Source organism: Lissotriton helveticus, chromosome 2_1 (genome assembly GCF_964261635.1).
Source record: "Lissotriton helveticus chromosome 2_1, aLisHel1.1, whole genome shotgun sequence".
Taxonomy (NCBI): Eukaryota; Metazoa; Chordata; class Amphibia; order Caudata; family Salamandridae; genus Lissotriton; species Lissotriton helveticus.
The window spans coordinates 33,872,612-33,892,093 of NC_136059.1; the positions used below are offsets into that span (position 1 = coordinate 33,872,612).

The 19,482-nt window shown below is 48.2% G+C and overlaps 1 long non-coding RNA gene across 1 annotated transcript; it reads left to right on the top strand.

Annotated features, from left to right (window-relative positions):
- Window positions 1-48: 48 nt before the first annotated feature.
- LOC144819193 (uncharacterized) lies at window positions 49-15,701 on the top strand. Its single transcript, XR_013607228.1, has 3 exons — window positions 49-138; window positions 7,633-7,724; window positions 14,412-15,701. It is a non-coding gene; the product is annotated as an uncharacterized LOC144819193 (long non-coding RNA).
- Window positions 15,702-19,482: the final 3,781 nt, after the last annotated feature.

Consider the following 19,482-nt stretch of genomic DNA (forward strand, 5'->3'; position numbering starts at 1 on the left):
CCTCACTTCTCACATCTTCTTTTCTGGCCCTATTTCCAGGCCCTGTGTGCGCGGGAGTGGTGGGCCTTAAGATGCCCCGGTACTGCCTCTTCGGGGACACCGTCAACACGGCATCACGGATGGAGTCCAACGGAGAAGGTGAGAACCGCAGATAACATTCCATTCCACCGAGTTAACTCTAGCACAACAGGCGAAATTTAGAGCTTCAAGGGCAGAGAAGTCATTGATGGAGAGGGGAGAGAGGGGTGTGGAATAGAAGAGACAGTGGGAGAAGGGGTAGAGAAAAGTAGACTAAAGTAAAGAAGATTAGAGAACAGCAGAGGAGAAATACAGAAAGGGGGAGATGAAAGACGGAAGCAGAAGAGAGAGACGGGAGAGAAAAGTCAGAAAGACGACCGGGTCATTGAATTAGCTCCAGCACTTGGTGTTCTGAGGTTATGAGCTGCTGGACACTGTGGGTGAATAATTAACCCTATAGTCGTCCTCGGAGAGCTGCCTCCTGCAGAGGAATGCGTGGGCTTCCTGTGGGAACCCTGCCCGGAGCTCGGGGTAGCCAGGGGATACTGGACCCCACTGGTAACAATGACAGGAGGGGGGCTTACCTTACTACTGACCCCAAAGTGAGCACCATCAACTCCCTTTAGCACTTGACCTTCAGGGCAGCAAGGGCAAACACTCCAAGGCTTGTTCAGGGAGGGGGAGGGGTAAAAACGAAAATCAATGAAACATCCCATCCCAATCCATCAATCATTGCCAATCAGGGCTCCCACTCAAGAAGAAAAACACTTCAACCTGGAAAGACAACTCAACACTACACAGAGAGAGAGTAAAGCCAGCAGAGGAAACGTACCTGCTGAGCCCTGAAATATTAATGCTGGTCTGAAACTATTACCCAGCCCCCCCCAACCCCTCCCCCAACACAATCAGGGTGCAGAGACACCTGCAGGTGGCCACAGGGGTCAGAAGGGATATCTTCCTCCCACTCCCCCCTGGACAGTGGCTGTGTGCTCAGCAGTGATGCCATCCAGGGCACTTCCAGTATAGGTTGTCTCTCCTCCTGTGCTGGCACAAGTTCTCTTTCCCTCCCCAGTTCTAGGTTCCCTTTGGTATCTCTGTGAGGTCGGTGGGCGGCACTTCCTGCAGTGTGTTGTAGGCTCACCTGGACTCAGGTGTTGAATGTGGGTGCACGAGAGAAGGCTCTGTCATGGAGAGGCAGTGCTCGTCCCTGCCCTGGCCTGATGGACGCCTCAACCACCCTTCGGCAATGCAGTGTGTTAGAAATGGGATTCCTGGCTGGGTGAGGTTGGCACCAAAGCCAGGCAGAAACCACCACTCTAATCAGGGCAAGGGAACTACTCCTCAGAATGACCCCTGCTCACCCTTTAGTTTGCGTGACGCGAGCAGACAAGGCTAAACTTCGGGGCACTAGAGTTAAGCATTCATGACCCTTCACAGTAAAACACACTGATTCCCCCTACAAATGGACACCAGGCTGTGGTTCTGTAAAAATACGTAATCTTTATATAAAAATATATGCAGGTAGAGAGATTATCACAAGACCTTATAACACGTTACTTTTGCTTTTGGGCCACCAGATTTCAAAATAAAGATTCCTTTAGAACAATTCTCAAAACAGGTTTAGTTTACTTGGAAGGGTGTTGATCCTTTAAAAATACTTCTTCTTGAGGTTTGAGGGATTCTTAAAACAGTTCTAGTTACTCCTATAACAAAATGATGATGCCACAGTTCTTGATATGCAAAATTTGGGGCCTTCTGCCCAGTTCCTTGAAGGTACGGAACTCCCGAGCGCCTCTGCTCGCTTCGTAGCGCTCTTCTACACTCAGCATGGGAGAAAACCCCGGGCCCTACCAATGCTCACGCATCTCGCATGAGACGCGTACACCGAGACCCTACCAATACTCGCGCATCTCGCGTGAGACGCGTACGCTACAAGCGAACCAAGGGTAAGAGTCGTACTGAGCTGGTGCGACTCGCACTCCGATGCGAAGGGGAGCTTTCCAGGCCGGGTACGCACCAACTCTACCAGCGGTCCAGGCGGCAGACAGGGGCGTACGGGGCACGGTGGAGGCGCACAGTGAATCACAGGGAAATAAAACGTTACGGGCCCGAGCCCGGTGGGTACAAGTTCGTGCTTAGGCGCGCTGACACAGTAAATCAAGGATTGTCCCTCGTCGCAGGGGGACGTGTCAGGCTCTTGGTGTGCTTCGCAGCGCAGACTTACCTCGGGGTCTAGGAAGCAGCGGGAGGGTTCCGAAGGCGAGGCGAGGCGCGGCACGGGGGCCTCCAGCACGGTCCGTGCGGGGGGCAAAGTCCTCTGTTGTGCTGCGCGGCCTCTCCACAGGTCAGGGGGCTCAGCGGGGCAGCCGGGTGCGTTCGCAGCGCACGGGGGGCCGTCCAGGCTTCAGGAGTGTGCCCAAGAGACCAGGATTCTGGCGGGAGGGGGCAGTCAAACACTCCAAGCACCTCCAATAACGAACAGGGGCAGAGGAGCAGGCGGCCTGACCCGAGGGGCAGAGAGCGACTCTGTAGCAGAGCGAGGCTCTCAACGGGTAAAAGGACGGGCCGCTCCCAAGGCCACAGCTCTAGGAGGGGGGTGAGGGGGGTGCAGGCCTGCCTCCGGTGGGAGGAAACACACGGCTCAGTTCCAGACGAGCCAAGGCACAAAGAACCCACAAGTCCTGGCGTTCAGGTCAGGGAGCAAGCTCAATCAAGCCCTTGGAAAAAGTTTCAAGCACAATTCTGCAAAGTCCTTTTTAGGTCTTCTCCTCTCCTTCCTCAGCAAGGCAGACAGCAGGCCAGTCCTTCCAGCTTCTTCTTTAGTCCTACTAGTTGGGCAGAGGTTCGTTGTGGGAAACAGGATCTAGTTTCTTGGGAGCAGGGCTCCTACTTTTATACATCTTGTCTTTTGTTCTGACAGGCCAGGGGGGCCTCTGCATAACTTCTTTCAGTCCTGGAGCACTGTGTTGGGGAAACTAAAGTCTCTCCTTTCAGGGAGCAGGGATGGCACATCAGACGCTACACAGGAGGTGGAGCCAGCATTGTGTGGACAGGGGCAGCCAGGAGTACTCTGTTGACAGGCTTCCCCCTTCCTGGGCCAGGTGTTGAGTCATCAGTCGCTCCCCAGGAGGCGGAGCCAGCATTGTGGTGGCAGAGCACAGCCCTATTCAGAGTCCAGGGGCACTCCCACCTCCCACCAAGGTGTAATCCTTGTATTCACCACCTGTCATCCCCCAGCCCTGTCACTCACACAACCAAGAAAGTCAGATACACAACCTAGCAGAGGCGGGCTGAAATGGTTAGGCAACCAAATGCTAGCTTTCTAAAAGTAGCATTTGCAAACACAGGATATTAAAATAAACTTTACTAGAAGAAGTATTTTATTATTCCGAGTTCAGGCATACTAAACTTTATTTTCTACTATGTTCCCTGAGCCTGCTGGGATTATAGGTTGTAATAATTCCAGCAGCCCATCTTGGCCTAAAAGAACAGGTAGCCTTACAATAGTGAAAACGAAATTGGCTGTAATTCACTATTAGGACATGCCACACACATCAGGGCATGTCCTACCTTACACTTACAATGCACCCTGTCCTTGGGCCTACCATAGGGGTGACTAATATGAAGTAAAGGGAAGGTTTAGAGGCTGGCAAGTGTGTGCACTTGCCCAGCCAGCATGACAGTACCAGACTGCACGCAGGTTCTGAAATGGCAGACCTAGACACATTTTAAAAGGCTGCTTCTGTGGGAGGCGCAACCAGCGCTGCAGGCCCACTAGTAGTATTAGCATTTACAAGCCCTGGCACTCCTGGTGCACTTTACTGGGGACTGACATCCAATGAGCCAATCAGGGAAATCAATTACAGGTACACTTTACATTGGGAGATCATATGCACTTTAGCACTGGTCAACAGTGGTAAAGTGCCCAGAGTCATTAAACCAACAAAAACAGGTCAGAGAGAATATCGGAGGAAGGTAAAAAGTTCAGGGATGACCCTGCCAAGAGGGCCAAGTCCAACACAGTGCCACACTACTATGAGCCTCCAGGACCACTGACCGGTAGCAGCGCTGGCACAGATAGCCGGGGTCGCACTCACTCATGCCTCCTGGAGGAAGGAGGTCTCCTTGGGTCTCCCCTGGACCCTAGGCTGCAACCCTCCAGCCTGAGTCACAGCCGAGATGTTGTTGACGCGATGAACCTTTGATTGCGACTGAGAATGATTGCAACGCCGCGTCATGGCAGGCCCTGGTTCTTGTGGTCGAACATGAACCACTAATCGTGGTTGCACCAAGTCATCACTGCCTTCTCTACAAGTCTGATGTTACCCATCTCCAGTCACTTCCTCCAAGGCTCTGTGGACAACAAGGGGGAGTCCAAGGGCCACAAATTCAAGCACTGATTCAGTGGGTTGACGAGGGTCACAAGGCTTCGCTGCACGGCTTGGAGGTGCAGATCTTGCCGCGGGCTAGAGAAGACCCACTGTGGGTTTCCCTGCCGAGCTCTTCATAGCCTTTATTTTTTAGGTAGTTCATCCTTCATGCAGAGGCACCTCAAGCACTCCTCCTCAGCAGCCAGTTGGTTCTTTCCTTCAAGGCAGCTGAGGATGCAGAACTTCCAGGTTCCTCTTCCTAAACCTGGTAAAGAAGAGCTGCTGTCACCAAAGCACCGAAGTCTTTCTTGGGCGCCACTGGTGTGGGAGCCCCTTGACTGCTCTACGGCAAGCCTTGGCACATGGAGAGGTGGTTTCTGTCCCACACCTACACCAAGTGTACAGTTTGTGTATTCCACAGCAGCTCAGGGACTGGGTTCAGGCGGTTCCTGACTTGGGCATAGTTCTGCCAGACTAGTCAAGGCACCATCTCTGTCCTCTGGTTTGGCCTCTCAACCTGTTGAGGGAAACACATCTGGGAAGAATGGAGCCAGAGCGGGGCACGGGATGTCCCTCAACTTCAAGACGGCCTCAGTGTCCCGCCTTCAACACTCCAAAGTATGGTCCAGTTCAAAGGACTCCAGGGGCCGCTGGTGGGGTCCTGCAAAGCATAGCCCCCTCTGGCAGGGTCTCAGTAACGTCCATCTTGTGTCCTGCTCACACACTGCAGAGACAAAATGGATTCTAATCTAGATTCAATCGACTACACTCACATCGGTAGAACATACATGTATGTATAGGCATTTATATAGCGCACTACTTACCCGTAGGGTCCCAAGGCGCTTCGACCGCTGCGAAACCCTTCCTGGCTTCCCTGAGAGATGGTCCCTTAATGGGTATCTCCAGGGTGAGACCAGGCATCCCCGGCGGTCTGGTGGGGCCGTTAGTGAAGATGAGGCAAGCTAATGCCCAGAGTTGCCGAGTGTGAACGCTGATCAGAGTGGGCACCGAGGCGAGAGAATTATCGAGTCCGCTGACCCTGGTCCAGAAACCTGCCGCGCCGGGAATTGAACCCTGGTCCCGGGCCGTCCTCTGCTCTCGGGTCTGCCGCCTCTAACCAGTGAGCCACACCACTTCTACATGTGACATCCATGTCCCACATGGATAGAGCAAGGGACCCAGTTCAAGGAGATCACAGAGAATTTAAAAGAGGAGAGGCCAGTGGTCCACCCTCCCAATAGAAGCAACAGGAAGAAGGACCCGCCCTGCATGAGCCATGAGGCCCGCCCCCACCGTCCGTCGGACCAATGGTAGTCACGCCTAGTAGAAGGTAGTGCACATGGTGGCCCCTCCAGACCACACACGTGAGCTCCAGCTCACAGTCCATGTGACAGGCTTCTCTCAGCGTACCTGCATGATTGTAGTGCACACTGAGGCCAAAATAAAAAACTATCCACAAGTTCATGGTCAGGCAGGCCAGAAGGACATTCTCACAGCTCTGTTAGGCTTAAGTCAGGCCCGGACTGGCTGTAGTCGGCACCGGGCAATGCCCCGGTGGGACGCACGGGTGGGGGCCGTTTTTGCACCATAGCTGCAAAATCGGCCCTGTAAGAAACTCGGCCAAAAACCGGCCCTGGCAAAGAGCTCGGCGGTACCCACAACCCCCGGGGGGAGGTCGGCCGAGCACTTTGCCAGGGCCGGTTTTGGTACTCAGTCTGGCCCGGGCTTCAGTGGGTCACAGGCGCCAGTTCACAAAGGCATTTGTGGGTATGTGAACCAGCACTCCCGGGCTCGTACTACAGACTGTGCCCGTAGGGTAAGAGGTGGGTTGGGAGTGGGAATGTGCGACTGTATCTGCACTCTGGGGTACTGTTGTGATGTAGAAAAAGCCATAGATTCTTGTGTGTCCTCTTCTGTAATACTGATATTGTCGGTGCACATGACGCTCCAGCGCTATCTTAAGCGGGCGTTCCCTTATTTGCACCGGGGCGTGGCATTTAGGAGTCCTAACTTCTGTGAATACCGAACTGAGTAAGTTCCTTCTGTGAATACCAAAATGAGTAAGTGCCTTCTGTGAATACCGGTACAAAAGGGGGTGGTGATGGACGGAGCACCTGAATCAATCAAACACTCACACCCAGTCAAAAGATCTGTGTTTAATCCATCACCGTTCTTTAGCCCACTCTGCCACCCCAGTTCAGACATGGCCATATGCAAATCAGTCTGACCCTGTGCCTCATGGGAACAGTCCAGCCCGAACTGCCAAGCCATGCCTTCCCTGGACCGGAAACAAGCTTCCGAGGACCGGTTTCTGGCATTACAGCCGTCTTCAGCCCGGCTTGCTTGAATCCACTGGCAAAGTGAGCAAGGGACTCATGTCTGAGCATACCCTGCCACACTTATGGCGGCCAAAAGCGGTACAAAAGGGGGTGGTGATGGACAGAGCATCCGAACCAATCAAACACTCACACCCAGTCAACAGATCTGGGTTTAACCCATCACCGTTCTTTAGCCCACTCAGCCACCCCAGTTCAGACATAGCCATATGCAAATAAGTCTGACCCTGTGCCTCATGGGAACAGTCCAGCCATAACTGCCAAGCTATGCCTTCCCTGGACCGGAAACAAGCTTCCTAGGACCGGTTTCTGGCATTCCAGCCTCTCCAGCCAGGCTTGCTTGAATCCAGTGGCAAAGTGAGCAAGGGACTCACGTCTGAGCATACCCTGCCACACTTATGGCGGCCAAAGCGGTACAAAAGGGGATGGTGATTCTGTGAATACCAAAATGGTAGTAAGTTTAGGATTTTGTCTTAAGTTAGTTCTGTGAATCGGGCCCAATATTTTTGTAAATATTTTTCTAAACAATATTTAGGACATAATGTTTGCATCAGACAATATTTCTGTGTGCTATATTCTAACACGCAACCCACCCATCACATCATTTGAATGCTTTGAAATGTACCATGTCAGGTTCTCCCTCATTTCACCTCATTTAAAGAACAGGCAAAGTATCTCATTCTTAAACACCAACAATCATTTCTTCTAAATTAACCTTAGCCGAAACCTAACTTTAAATCGAACCCTACTCCTAAGCCCTTGCCGCATGTGAGGTTCTGAGGAATTATCCGCACATTTAAGATAACGGCATCACACATCCACGCACTGGCATCGCCCTGCTTGTGATCCCTGCTGGTCTGTTGTATCCTGTGGTTGACGCTTACGTGCTCTCTTCTCTTCCGTGACAGCGTTGAAGATCCACCTCTCAGACACAACGAAGCAGGTGCTGGACGAGTTCAGATGCTTCCTCCTGGATCTGCGAGGCGACGTAGAAATGAAGGTAAGTCACTGCACGGTGGCCACACCGTAGAAGCGAGGAACGTTGGAAGCGTTGGGACCATCTCTTAGAGATCTTCAACGAGTTGCCATGCTTCCACTGAAACCTGTGTGGAGATGTGGAATGGAATCAAGTTCCCCACACACACTCTACAAACCCAGGTGGTAGGATAGTGCATGAAGGTTCCTGCTAGACTAACATTCTGAGTCCTTCCAGGCCCTGGGTGTACCACAACACACACAGCAACAGGCCCCTGTGAATCCATCACTTGCAGTTTTATGGCACCTCTCAACTACCAGGGATTCTGCGAGCTAGAGAGGACAGGTCATAGAAAGAGGACTCCCTGTAGGGCTACAAAGAGACAGAACACAGAACATACAGGGTGTAGATGCAACTGGAACCCTTTGGCTTGCTTTAGGAACGTCTGAGGACACCGGTGGTGCCGGTCACAAAGGCTGGTTCCTGCTGCTGATCCTGTGTGAACTGCTGGCATCCAAGTATAGATTGTTTGGGCCACAAGGCTTCTGAGAATCTAGGAATGAGGTCAAAGGGGCAGACTAGTGAAATGTCCAGCTTTGCAATTGGTTGATTAGTTGTTTGAGAGAAAAGGGTCTTGGTTTGGGAATGGAGTGTAGATGGTAAATTGTGCTAATCTTGCAAACAACATTTTCATCTATTTGCAATGCCAAAAATCATGTCCTCACAGAAACAACTTGAGCCAGGCATTTTTGTATTTAAGTATTAGTATCCTATAGTGACTGAAGGTAACAGGTTTCATCCTGGCTGACCAGTTATTTTTTATGTGGTTGAATGGTCCCTTAGGACAATTTAATCTATGGGATCCTTCAAGACTTCAGCTAAGTGTAAACACAGAGTATTGACATTGTTCCAAAGGTAAGACAAGTAAAGAAAGAAATCATTCAAACTAGATGCACTGGGTTTGCCTTAAAATGAAAATAAAATTGACTTTTCACAAAATAACAAAAATAAGCAAAATTGTCAAAATTGTAAACAACAGACATATTTTACGTAGAAAATTAAACTTGGCAGAGTTAATATATGTTATGTTATGGGATTTGTAAAGTGCATTGCTGCCCCAGCAAGGGGGCGTCCCAGCGCTGATTCCACAGATGACCAGACAGAGGAGGAAGGACAGGGCAGAGGATTAAACAGGGAAGAGCCCTGTCTTAACTGCCTCCCCGAAAGCCCCATGATTTTGCATGCTTGTGATAGTCCATGGAAGAGCATTCCAGAGAGAGGAAGCTAAGGCACGGAATGACTGACCTCCAGCCCGTGCTCTTCTAACACGGGGAACACGTGCCGGATGTTGGTTTGAGGAGCACAGAGCGTGTTTCGGTACATGAGGGGGAAGAAGGTTAGCTAAAATGGAAGGGGCTACGGCATATAGAGAATTCTATGAGAAATGCACAAAGCCTTGAAATGAATTCTCTTCCCAACCGGAAGGCAATGCAACTTACGTACAGATTGGAAACAGAACAGAATTTGGGGAGGGAGAGGAGAGTCCGGGCCGCGGCATTCTGCACCCTCTGAAGGCAATTAATACCAGCTTTATTGATACTCAGGTAAAGGGAATTACAGTAATCCAATCTAAGTAGTATAATAAAAGTGCTTGGTAGGGGATTCTATAAGGTATTGGCGCTCCTGGGCAACACGCAGATACGTATACTCTAGTACTGAGTGAGGATTGCGGTGCATACGTGTAGGGAGAGCCACCCTCCTCCCCAACGTGTGGAAATCCACTGGTAAAACAAAACAACAGTCCCCTGCACACGCTAACAGTATATCAATTATATCAATAAGAGTGCGACAAAAGCTTGAGTCTTTGCTGGAACATGTGCTTATGTTGATTCACAACAGCCTTAGCCAAAACGTGTTTCGTCTCGCTTACGGTTGTGCGCAGCGACTTCTTCAGGGCTAAGAAACAAACAATAGTACAGAATTGGGAATAAAAGGTATGAAAGGTATGCAGCAATAGCATCCAATGTCAGTTTCTCACTGTGACAGACTGACTTTGAAGGATCGGCTCATGTTGCCCACTCGAGTCAGTGGAAACCCATGCTGTCTTGAATGTGTCACCTCGGTTGTTTAGTACCAAACTAGTGTAATTTAAGAAAAATTATAATAACACTCTTACATAAAATAAACTGGTCTGGAGTTAAGGCATGCTTGTTCCTTGTGAGTCTAGTTGTGACATATGAACCCAAACAGTCAACAGTGACTTTGCTAAAGTGAATTTAACATAACAACACCCCCTTAATGTTGCCTGGTACCCAAAGGTATGTAATAAAAAACAAAATACCTATACTCAATACGTGAAGATCCTAGGGGAAAAGAGGCGGGTATAAAGAAAGAGAAATAATGCTAAGTATACAAGCCCTCCCTGTAGGAGCAAGTTTATCGTGCTAAGGTGACCACATCCTTCTGGGTAACCAACCTTAAATCCAGTTGTATTTCCGTCCCGAATGAGATTCAATAGGGTCCAATGTTATTTTCTTTAACACAACCTGCATCGAGAGGGTGCAGTGCACCACAGATTTTATTTATTGATGCCTGAATAAACTTGCACTCCTACAAAATCCTCGTTTAAGGTACGTGGGACCGCATTAAAATACTCTTAAAATATACAGAAAATGCCCCAGCCAATTTTCCTTTGGGTGTATTCTTATATGTAATTAGGCCATTTTCCTTTATTTACCCATCCTCGGGGACTCCTCATTGGGAAACACATCCAGGATAAATTCACTGAATAGGAGTGATTATTTCTGGACACAAGATATGTGTAGTCTTAACTATGAGTCTAACATTGCACCCTATTGAGTGTTTGATGACTAGGTTTGAAGATAGGTGGATACGTTTGTATATGGATTGAGGATGGATGGACGGAATGATGACAGACTGAATGTTGGATGAGAGACTGGATGGATGACAGAATTCAAAGGTAAAATGGTGATTATCAGCAGGTGGATTGCAGGATGAAAGATGACTGGATAGATGTTTGGTTAGAATAGACTAGCAAACGTTTCTGGGGAGGGTTGAGATGACTCGTTTCGCTTGCTTGGTGTCTTAGAGCTTTGGTTGAAAGTGCGGGGTATTTTCATTTTCTTACTACTCCCTTGTCCTTATGCTGTATGACACTGAGTGCCTTTATTCGGTCTTAGTGTTCGAATGCCTGTATGTCTGTGTTTCCGTGGATGGGTCCCGATAAGTCTTCGGTCAGTGGCATATAACAAAATGACGGGATACTCCTAAGGAATTACAGAGGAGCTCCTGAGATTTGCATATCTCACAGAAATGCTGTTTTTAAAACACATAAAAAAAAGGCCCTGTCATTTACAATGCCAATAGCTTAAACTCTTATAAATGCAAGACCTATTACATTGCAAATGCGTGCTATAAAATGTTTAAAAAAGCGTAAGGAGAGAGCATGTCCTGCCTGCAACAGCAGGCTGGACAAAGCTATTAGAGAAAATAGTCCTTGTAGGCTGAAATGAAAGCCTGCAGAGTAACAACACTCGTAAAAGGGGGTGTCGCCATGGGCGGTTACAAAATGACACAAGGCAGTACTAAGGAGGGACTACTTAGCCTTTTGACCAATGAACAGCCACAGTTTCCAGTGAACAATGACACAAGCCAATGAGAAATGTGGGAGGAGAGTGGGCGGAGCTTCAAGTCGCTACCTCCATGCCCAAGCTCGACCTAAAAACGAGGAGATAAAAACATATTTCTTCTTCTAATGCTAGTCTCCGGCAGGGCCCCATGTTGGTGCAAACCCATGTTTACAAATCTTTCTTAATATGGATTTGTATCAAAATGAATGGGTGGATGCACAGTACCGGCCATGCGCCCACCATGTAACTCCAATCTGAATCAACGTAACGAAAGGCAGCGCCATGCACTGGGTTGCGTTAATTATTTTACAAAGCCACTCTAATTGGGATTTGTGGGGCTTTGTAAATTCCCCCAAAACATTTGTGTCGGTGCTGGGCCAAAATTGTGGGCTAACCCATTGCAGCATCTCAGTAAACCTGAGCCTCTGTGTTCATAGAGCACGGCTCATGTGCTCAGAGAGTGAGATTTCCACAAATGGGCGAGACTGAGGACCTAATTTAGAGCTGTAAGGTGATAAGAAATCCTCAGATTTTTACTACATTCAGTGAAGAATCCACCTTCTGAATTATTCACCATACACTCTCTCTTTGCAAGACATTTGCCTGTGAGTATCCCTTCAGATTCAGTGATTCCTCACAAAGCAGGACTTTCTGCTACTAGCACCTCAAGATGCACCTAGCCTGCAGCTCGGGTTCATAATGCACAAAGAGGGCCTTTAACAACAGTAAGAGCCCTCAACAGAGGGATATATAACGTTTTATTCTACTGCATGGTTTGAGGGGAGAATTGAACATTGGTCCATGATGGCCGGACCCATCCCACACTCGGCCACGATACTCAGTTCCATCCATTATTAGTCCATGATTACTGTATTCATCCAACTCTTTGACCATGGGCGCTGTATCCATCCAACACTGGTCCTTGAGAGCTGGTTCCATCCCACATTGGTCCTTGAGAGCTGGTTCCATCCCACATTGATCCTTGAGAGTTGGATCCATCCCACATTGATCCTCGAGAGTTGGATCCATCCCACATTGGTCCTTGAGAGCTGGATCCTTCCAAACATTGGTCCATGAGAGCCAAATCTATCCATAATTGGGCCAGGATGATCAGTTCCATCCATCATTGGTCCCTGAGAGCTGGATCCATGCAACATTGGTCCTTGTGAGCTGGATCCGTCCAACATTGGTCCTTCAGAGCTGGATCCTTCCACCACTGTTTCATGAGAGTCAGTTCCAAACAATATTGGTCCATACGGACTGAATTTATCAGACACTAGTCCATGAGGGTCAGACCCATCAAACATTGATACTTGAAAGCTGGACCCATCCAACATTGGTTCTTGAATGCCAGGTCATTTCACCAGTGGGTCATGAGAGTCAGATTCAACCAATATTTGTCCATGAAGACTACATTTATCAGACACAAGTCCATGAGGGTCGGACCATCCAATATTGGGCCACAACGTTCAGTTCCATCCAATATAGGTCCACCAGGACTGGATTCATCCTACCCTTTGACCATGAGAGCTGGATCTAGCCAACATTGGTGGTTCTTGAGAACTAAATCCATGCCACATTGGTCCTTGAGAGCTGGATTCATCCAACATTGGTCCTTGAGAGCTAGATCCATCCCACGGTGGTCCTTGAGGGCCAGGTCCATCCAACACTGGGTTACAATGTTTTGTTCCATCAAACATTGGTTCTTGAGAGCTGGATCCATCCAACATTGGTCCTAGAGAGCTGATCCTTCCACTAATGCTTCATAGAGTCTGTTCCAACCAATATTGGTCCATAATGGCTGAATTTATCAGACACTTGTCCATGACGGCCAGACCCATCCAATATTTGCTCCTAAGGGCTGGATACATCCAACATTGGTTCTTGAGACCTGAATCCATCCAACATTGGTCCTTGAGAGCTGGATCCATCGAACATTGGTTCTTGAGAGCTGGATCCACCCAAAATTGGTCATTGAGAGCTGGATCCATCCAACATTGGTTCTTGAAGCCTGGATCCTTCCACCTATGGTTCATGAGAGTCAAGTTCAACCAATATTGGTCCATGAGAACTGAATTTATCAGACACTAATCCATGAGGATCAGACTCATTCAATTTTGGGCCACGATGTTCAGTTCCATCCAATATATGTCCATGAGGACTGGATTCATCCAACCCATTGATCATGAGAGCTGGGTTCATTCAACATTGGTCCTGGAGAGCTGGATCCATCCCACATTGGTCCATGAGGGCTGGATCCATCCAACATTGGGTCACGATGTTTAGCTCCATCCAATATTGGTCCATGAGGTCTGGATTCATCCAACTCTTTAACCATGAGTGGGGTATCCATCGAACATTGGTCCTTCAGGCATGAATCTATCATACATTGGTCCTTGAGAGCTGGATCCATCCAACATTGGTTCTTAAAGCCGGATCATTCCACCAACGGTTCATGGGGGTCAGTTCCATCCAATATTGGTCCATGAGGACTGAATGTATTAAACACTATTCTATGAGAGCCAGACCCATCCAATATTGGTCCATGAGGGGGGATCCATCCAGCATTAGTCCATGAGGGGCAGATCCATCAAACATTGGTCCATGAGGGGGTGGATCCATCCAACATTGGTTCATAAGCAACAGATACAGCCGACATTAGTTTATAAGGACCAGACCCATCCAACATTGTTCCATGCGGGTCATATCCATTCAACAATGTTCTGTAAGGACTGGGTCCATCCAGCGTTGGTCCAGAAGGGCTGCATCTATTCAACAATGAATGGTCCGTGAGAAGAGGAACTATAGAAGATTGGTCTATGAGTGTGGGATCCATCCAACATTGGTTTATGAGAACCTTATCCATGCCAAATTGTCAGTCTCCTTGAGATAAATTTACCCCCAGTGAAACTAAATACCAATTATAACATTGTCAGTGCTTATTCTAACATTCTAGACCTGTTGGTCACATTTCAGACACCCCTGTTGTACATAACACCAAATTGCCAATCCTTCTGATCACTTGGTTTAGATTCTTATACCTGTTTTTGTTTCCTTGCAGGGAAAAGGAAAAATGAGGACATACTGGCTCCTGGGCGAGAGAACAGAGGATGACATAATCTGAGGGACCTATTTTATATCCATATATATCTATTTTTCAACATATATATAGGTTCCCTGCTCCTGCGACCTGACAACGAGGAGCTCCTTCCTTCCGTAGAAGTTTCACCTTATCCACGGAGTCTTGCTGGTCACTGCAGTGAGGCCCTCCACCCCGTACGGGGCAACCGCACCTGGGTGACCCTATGTGGTAGGGATATGTGGAAGGTGGTGTGAGTTTCTATACTCAGACAGAGCTGTGTGTACAGCACTGAGGACGCACAGAGTGCCACAGCCTCCTGAATCGGTCCTTAACTGGACCACTTGGAAGCCACATCAGTTGGGACCTTGTTGAATCTACGTTTCAAGCAATAGGCGCTGGAAGCCACCGCCACCAGCACATCTGGAGTTTCTGCAATGTGCCATGCCGGCCCTCACCTGGATCTGTACTTACAGGACTAATGAAGGGTGCCTCTAAACTGTGGACTGCATACATTTTGTGGATTCTCATCGACGTCCCTCGGGGAGAGACTGTCTATTTTTCATTGTAGTTGGATTTAAAAGAGACTGATAGCCATGTGCACGTGGAAAGAGGAAGTAAGATGCATGGATTTAGGAACAGGGTCTAACAGTGATGGTTGTGACATACTCACTTGTACCCTCCAAGAATACCCCCCCTCCTGTGGACATGTCTAGGTTCACCATAGTCATTTATCAGATAATACTGCAGTATCCATCTAACCGACGTACAGTCATTGAGCGGCAAATCCAAAGAAGGCTTCTTATTTCTAGCTGCTCAAGAAAGCATAGCCAACATATCCCTTCCAGACCATGACCTCCTCCACCAATTGTGTGACCAATGAACTACGAAAGATGTGACCCCTATCTCTAGGGTCTCTCCTGGCTTCCACTTTGGACACGCTGTGTGTAGTAAGTGCAGGAGACTCCCATAAATGGGTGTTATAGGTCATTTTCATCCCATTCCCTACAGCTCACTAGGTGCACCTTGCAAATGTAAGTGCAATTAGCTTCAGTCAAGGAAAGCAGTTGACATATTGGGACCCTGAGTGGCTGTGCTCACAATGCGCCCTAGTCATGGTCAGCCTTTCAGCTTTGCCTTTAGCACACAGCCCTATATTTCTGAGTGTGCCTTTCTGACACTATACCTCTACATCCTGGAAACACTGCAGTCCTATGTACTAGTTAAACCTCTCGAGACCCACTACATTTACGAGAAATCCTGTGCATGTCTGCAGAAACGATGACAGGTGCGTTGATGTTTGATAGCATATTGGTGATATTCTGACCTGATATTTCAACATGGAATACTGAAGCACCCCCTCTGTCATAGACTAAGCCCACTTACCTCTTATAGTATCCTGGGTATATTTAATTGTGCCTTCCTAAACCTTGCCCTTACTATTCCAACTGTTCATTTTAGGCACCACTGTATGCCCATATGGGCCCTCCTGGGGGCTGCCCTTTCTGAGCCACAGTTGTAAGATCGGAAAGGCTCCTCTCCAGACCTGTTTACATTTAGTCCATACTTTGCATCTAGGCGAGTCATTCCTCTATCTCATATTCCAAGCTCGATCTTTTCATCCTGAATTTTTACCTACATGCGCAAGTCCCATTTCTGCACATCTGATGGTCCATCCCTTTTGCTGCTGTTTTATGTTGCGGGTATGATGTCTCTTTTAACCTGTTGCCATTCTAATATCTGTCATTGGCATTGCTCTGCCCACTCAAAGCCACTCCGTTATAGCCCTGTATATTTTCTTGTTCTCTACATGTGCCTTCTAGACATTGCCACTCCAGTGACTAAATTTCTGGCTGTGTACTCAGTTGCATTCTCTCTGTTCTTACTTCCTCCCTGGTGCACCACTCAGGAATGTACACTATTATACTGCTTTAACTCCCTTGAAGTTCTCGTTCTCTCCGGCTGTGCTATTGCTTTTTGAAAGGTTTCCCATATAGTGACTTCCATAGAAACACCCTCCTGCTGCAGGTTTGCCATTCATAATGGTTCCAGTCTGTTTCAACGGGTGTTTATCATGAAGGTATCCGTGTATCTCTAGGGGTGCCTTTCACGAGGGTCATAGTTCTTTTGCAATCGTGCCTTTTAAGTTCTAGTAATCCACTGCTAGTGTTTGTCCATGTAGTACCCAGTTTACCTCCATATCCATCAAAGTGGTGTCTTTCATGGAGGTCCCAGTGTATCTCCAGTGGTGTCTCCAGTGGTGTCTTTCATGAAGGTCCCAGTGTATCTCCAGTGGTGTCCTTCACGAAGGTCCCAGTGTATCTCCAGTGGTGTCATTCATGAAGGTCCCAGTGTATCTCCAGTGGTGTCTTTCATGAAGGTCCCAGTATATCTCCAGTGGTGTCTTTCATGAAGGTCCCAGTGTATCTCCAGTGGTGTCTTTCATGAAGGTCCCAGTGTATCTCCAGTCATGTCTTTCATGAAGGCCCCAGTGTATCTCCAGTGGTGTCTTTCACGAAGGTCCCAGTGTATCTCCAGTGGTGTCTTTCACGAAGGTCCCAGTGTATCTCCAGCCATGTCTTTCACGAAGGTCCCAGTGTATCTCCAGTCATGTCTTTCATGAAGGTCCCAGTGTATCTCCAGTGGTGTCTTTCACGAAGGTCCCAGTATATCTCCAGTGGTGTCTTTCACGAAGGTCGCAGTGTATCTCCAGTCATGTCTTTCATGAAGGTCCCAGTGTATCTCCAGTGGTGTCTTTCATGAAGGTCCCAGTGTATCTCCAGTGGTGTCTTTCATGAAGGTCCCAGTGTATCTCCAGTGGTGTCTTTCATGAAGGTCCCAGTGTATCTCCAGTCATGTCTTTCATGAAGGCCCCAGTGTATCTCCATTAATGTCTTTACTGAAGGTCTCAGTGTATCTCCATTAATGTCTTTACTGAAGGTCCCAGTGTACCTCCAGTGGTGTCTCCAGTGGTGTCTTTCATGAAGGTCCCAGTGTATCTCCAGTCGTGTCTCCAGTGGTGTCTTTCATGAAGGTCCCATTGTATCTCCAGTCATGTCTTTCATGAAGGTCCCAGTGTATCTCCCGTGGTGTCTTTCATGAAGGTCCCAGTGTATCTCCAGTCATGTATTTCATGAAGGTCCCAGTGTATCTCCATTAGTGTCTTTCATGAAGGTCCCAGTGTATCTCCAGTCATGTCTTTCATGAAGGTCCCAGTGTATCTCATGTGGTGTCTTTCATGAAGGTCCCAGTGTATCTCCAGTCATGTCTTTCATGAAGGTCTCAGTGTATCTCCAGTGGTGTCTTTCATGAAGGTCCATGTGTATCTCCAGTGGTGTCTTTCATGAAGGTCCCAGTGTATCTCCAGTGGTGTCTTTCATGAAGGTCCCAGTGTATCTCCAGTCGTGTCTTTCATGAAGGTCCAAGTGTATCTCCAGTCGTGTCTTTCATGAAGGTCCCAGTGTATCTCCAGTGGTGTCTTTCATCAAGGTCTCAGTGTATCTCCTGTGGTGTCTTTCATGAAGGTCCCAGTGTATCTCCAGTGGTGTCTTTCATGAAGTTCACAGTGTATCTCCAGTCCTGTCTTTCATGAAGGTCCCAGTGTATCTCCAGTGGTGTCTTTCATGAAGGTCCCAGTGTATCTCCAGTGGTGTCTTTCATGAAGGTCCCAGTGTATCTCCAGTGGTGTCTTTCATGAAGGTCCCATTGTATCTCCAGTGGTGTCTTTCATGAAGGTCCCAGTGTATCTCCAGTCGTGTCTTTCATGAAGGTCCCAGTGTATCTCCAGTGGTGTCTTTCATGAAGGTCTCAGTGTATCTCCTGTGGTGTCTTTCATGAAGGTCCCAGTGTATCTCCAGTGGTGTCTTTCATGAAGTTCACAGTGTATCTCCAGTCCTGTCTTTCATGAAGGTCCCAGTGTATCTCCAGTGGTGTCTTTCATGAAGGTCCCAGTGTATCTCCAGTGGTGTCTTTCATGAAGGTCCATGTGTATCTCCTGTGGTGTCTTTCATGAAGGTCCCAGTGTATCTCCAGTGGTGTCTTTCATGAAGGTCCCATTGTATCTCCAGTTGTGTCTTTCATGAAGGCCCCATTGTATCTCCAGTTGTGTCTTTCATGTAGGTCCCAGTGTATCTCCAGTCGTGTCTCCAGTGGTGTCTTTCATGAAGGTCCCAGTGTATCTCCAGTGGTTTCTTTCATGAAGGTCCCAGTGTATCTCCAGTGGTGTCTTTCATGAAGGTCCCATTGTATCTCCAGTTGTGTCTTTCATGAAGGCCCCATTGTATCTCCAGTTGTGTCTTTCATGTAGGTCCCAGTGTATCTCCAGTCGTGTCTCCAGTGGTGTCTTTCATGAAGGTCCCAGTGTATCTCCAGTGGTTTCTTTCATGAAGGTCCCAGTGTATCTCCAGTGGTGTCTTTCATGAAGGCCCCGTTGTATCTCCAGTTGTGTCTTTCATGAAGGTCCCAGTGTATCTCAAGTGGTTTCTTTCATGAAGGTCCCAGTGTATCTCCAGTGGTGTGTTTCATGAAGGTCCCAGTGTATCTCCAGTGGTGTCTTTCATGAAGGTCCCAGTGTATCTCCAGTGGTGTGTTTCATGAAGGTCCCAGTGTATCTCCAATGGTGTCTTTCATGAAGGTCCCAGTGTATCTCCAGTGGTGTCTTTCATGTAGGTCCATGTGTATCTCCATTAGTGTCTTTCATGAAGTTTCCAGTGTATCTCCTGTGGTGTCTTTCATGAAGGTCCCAGTGTATCTCCAGTGGTGTGTTTCATGAAGGTCCCAGTGTATCTCCAGTGGTGTGTTTCATGAAGGTCCCAGTGTATCTCCAGTGGTGTGTTTCATGAAGGTCCCAGTGTATCTCCAGTGGTGTGTTTCATGAAGGTCCCAGTGTATCTCCAGTGGTGTCTTTCATGAAGGTCCCAGTGTATCTCCAGTGGTGTCTTTCATGAAGGTCCCAGTGTATCTCCAGTTGTGTCTTTCATGTAGTTCCCAGTGTATCTCCAGTGGTGTCTTTCATGTAGTTCCCAGTGTATCTCCAGTCGTGTCTTTCATGAAG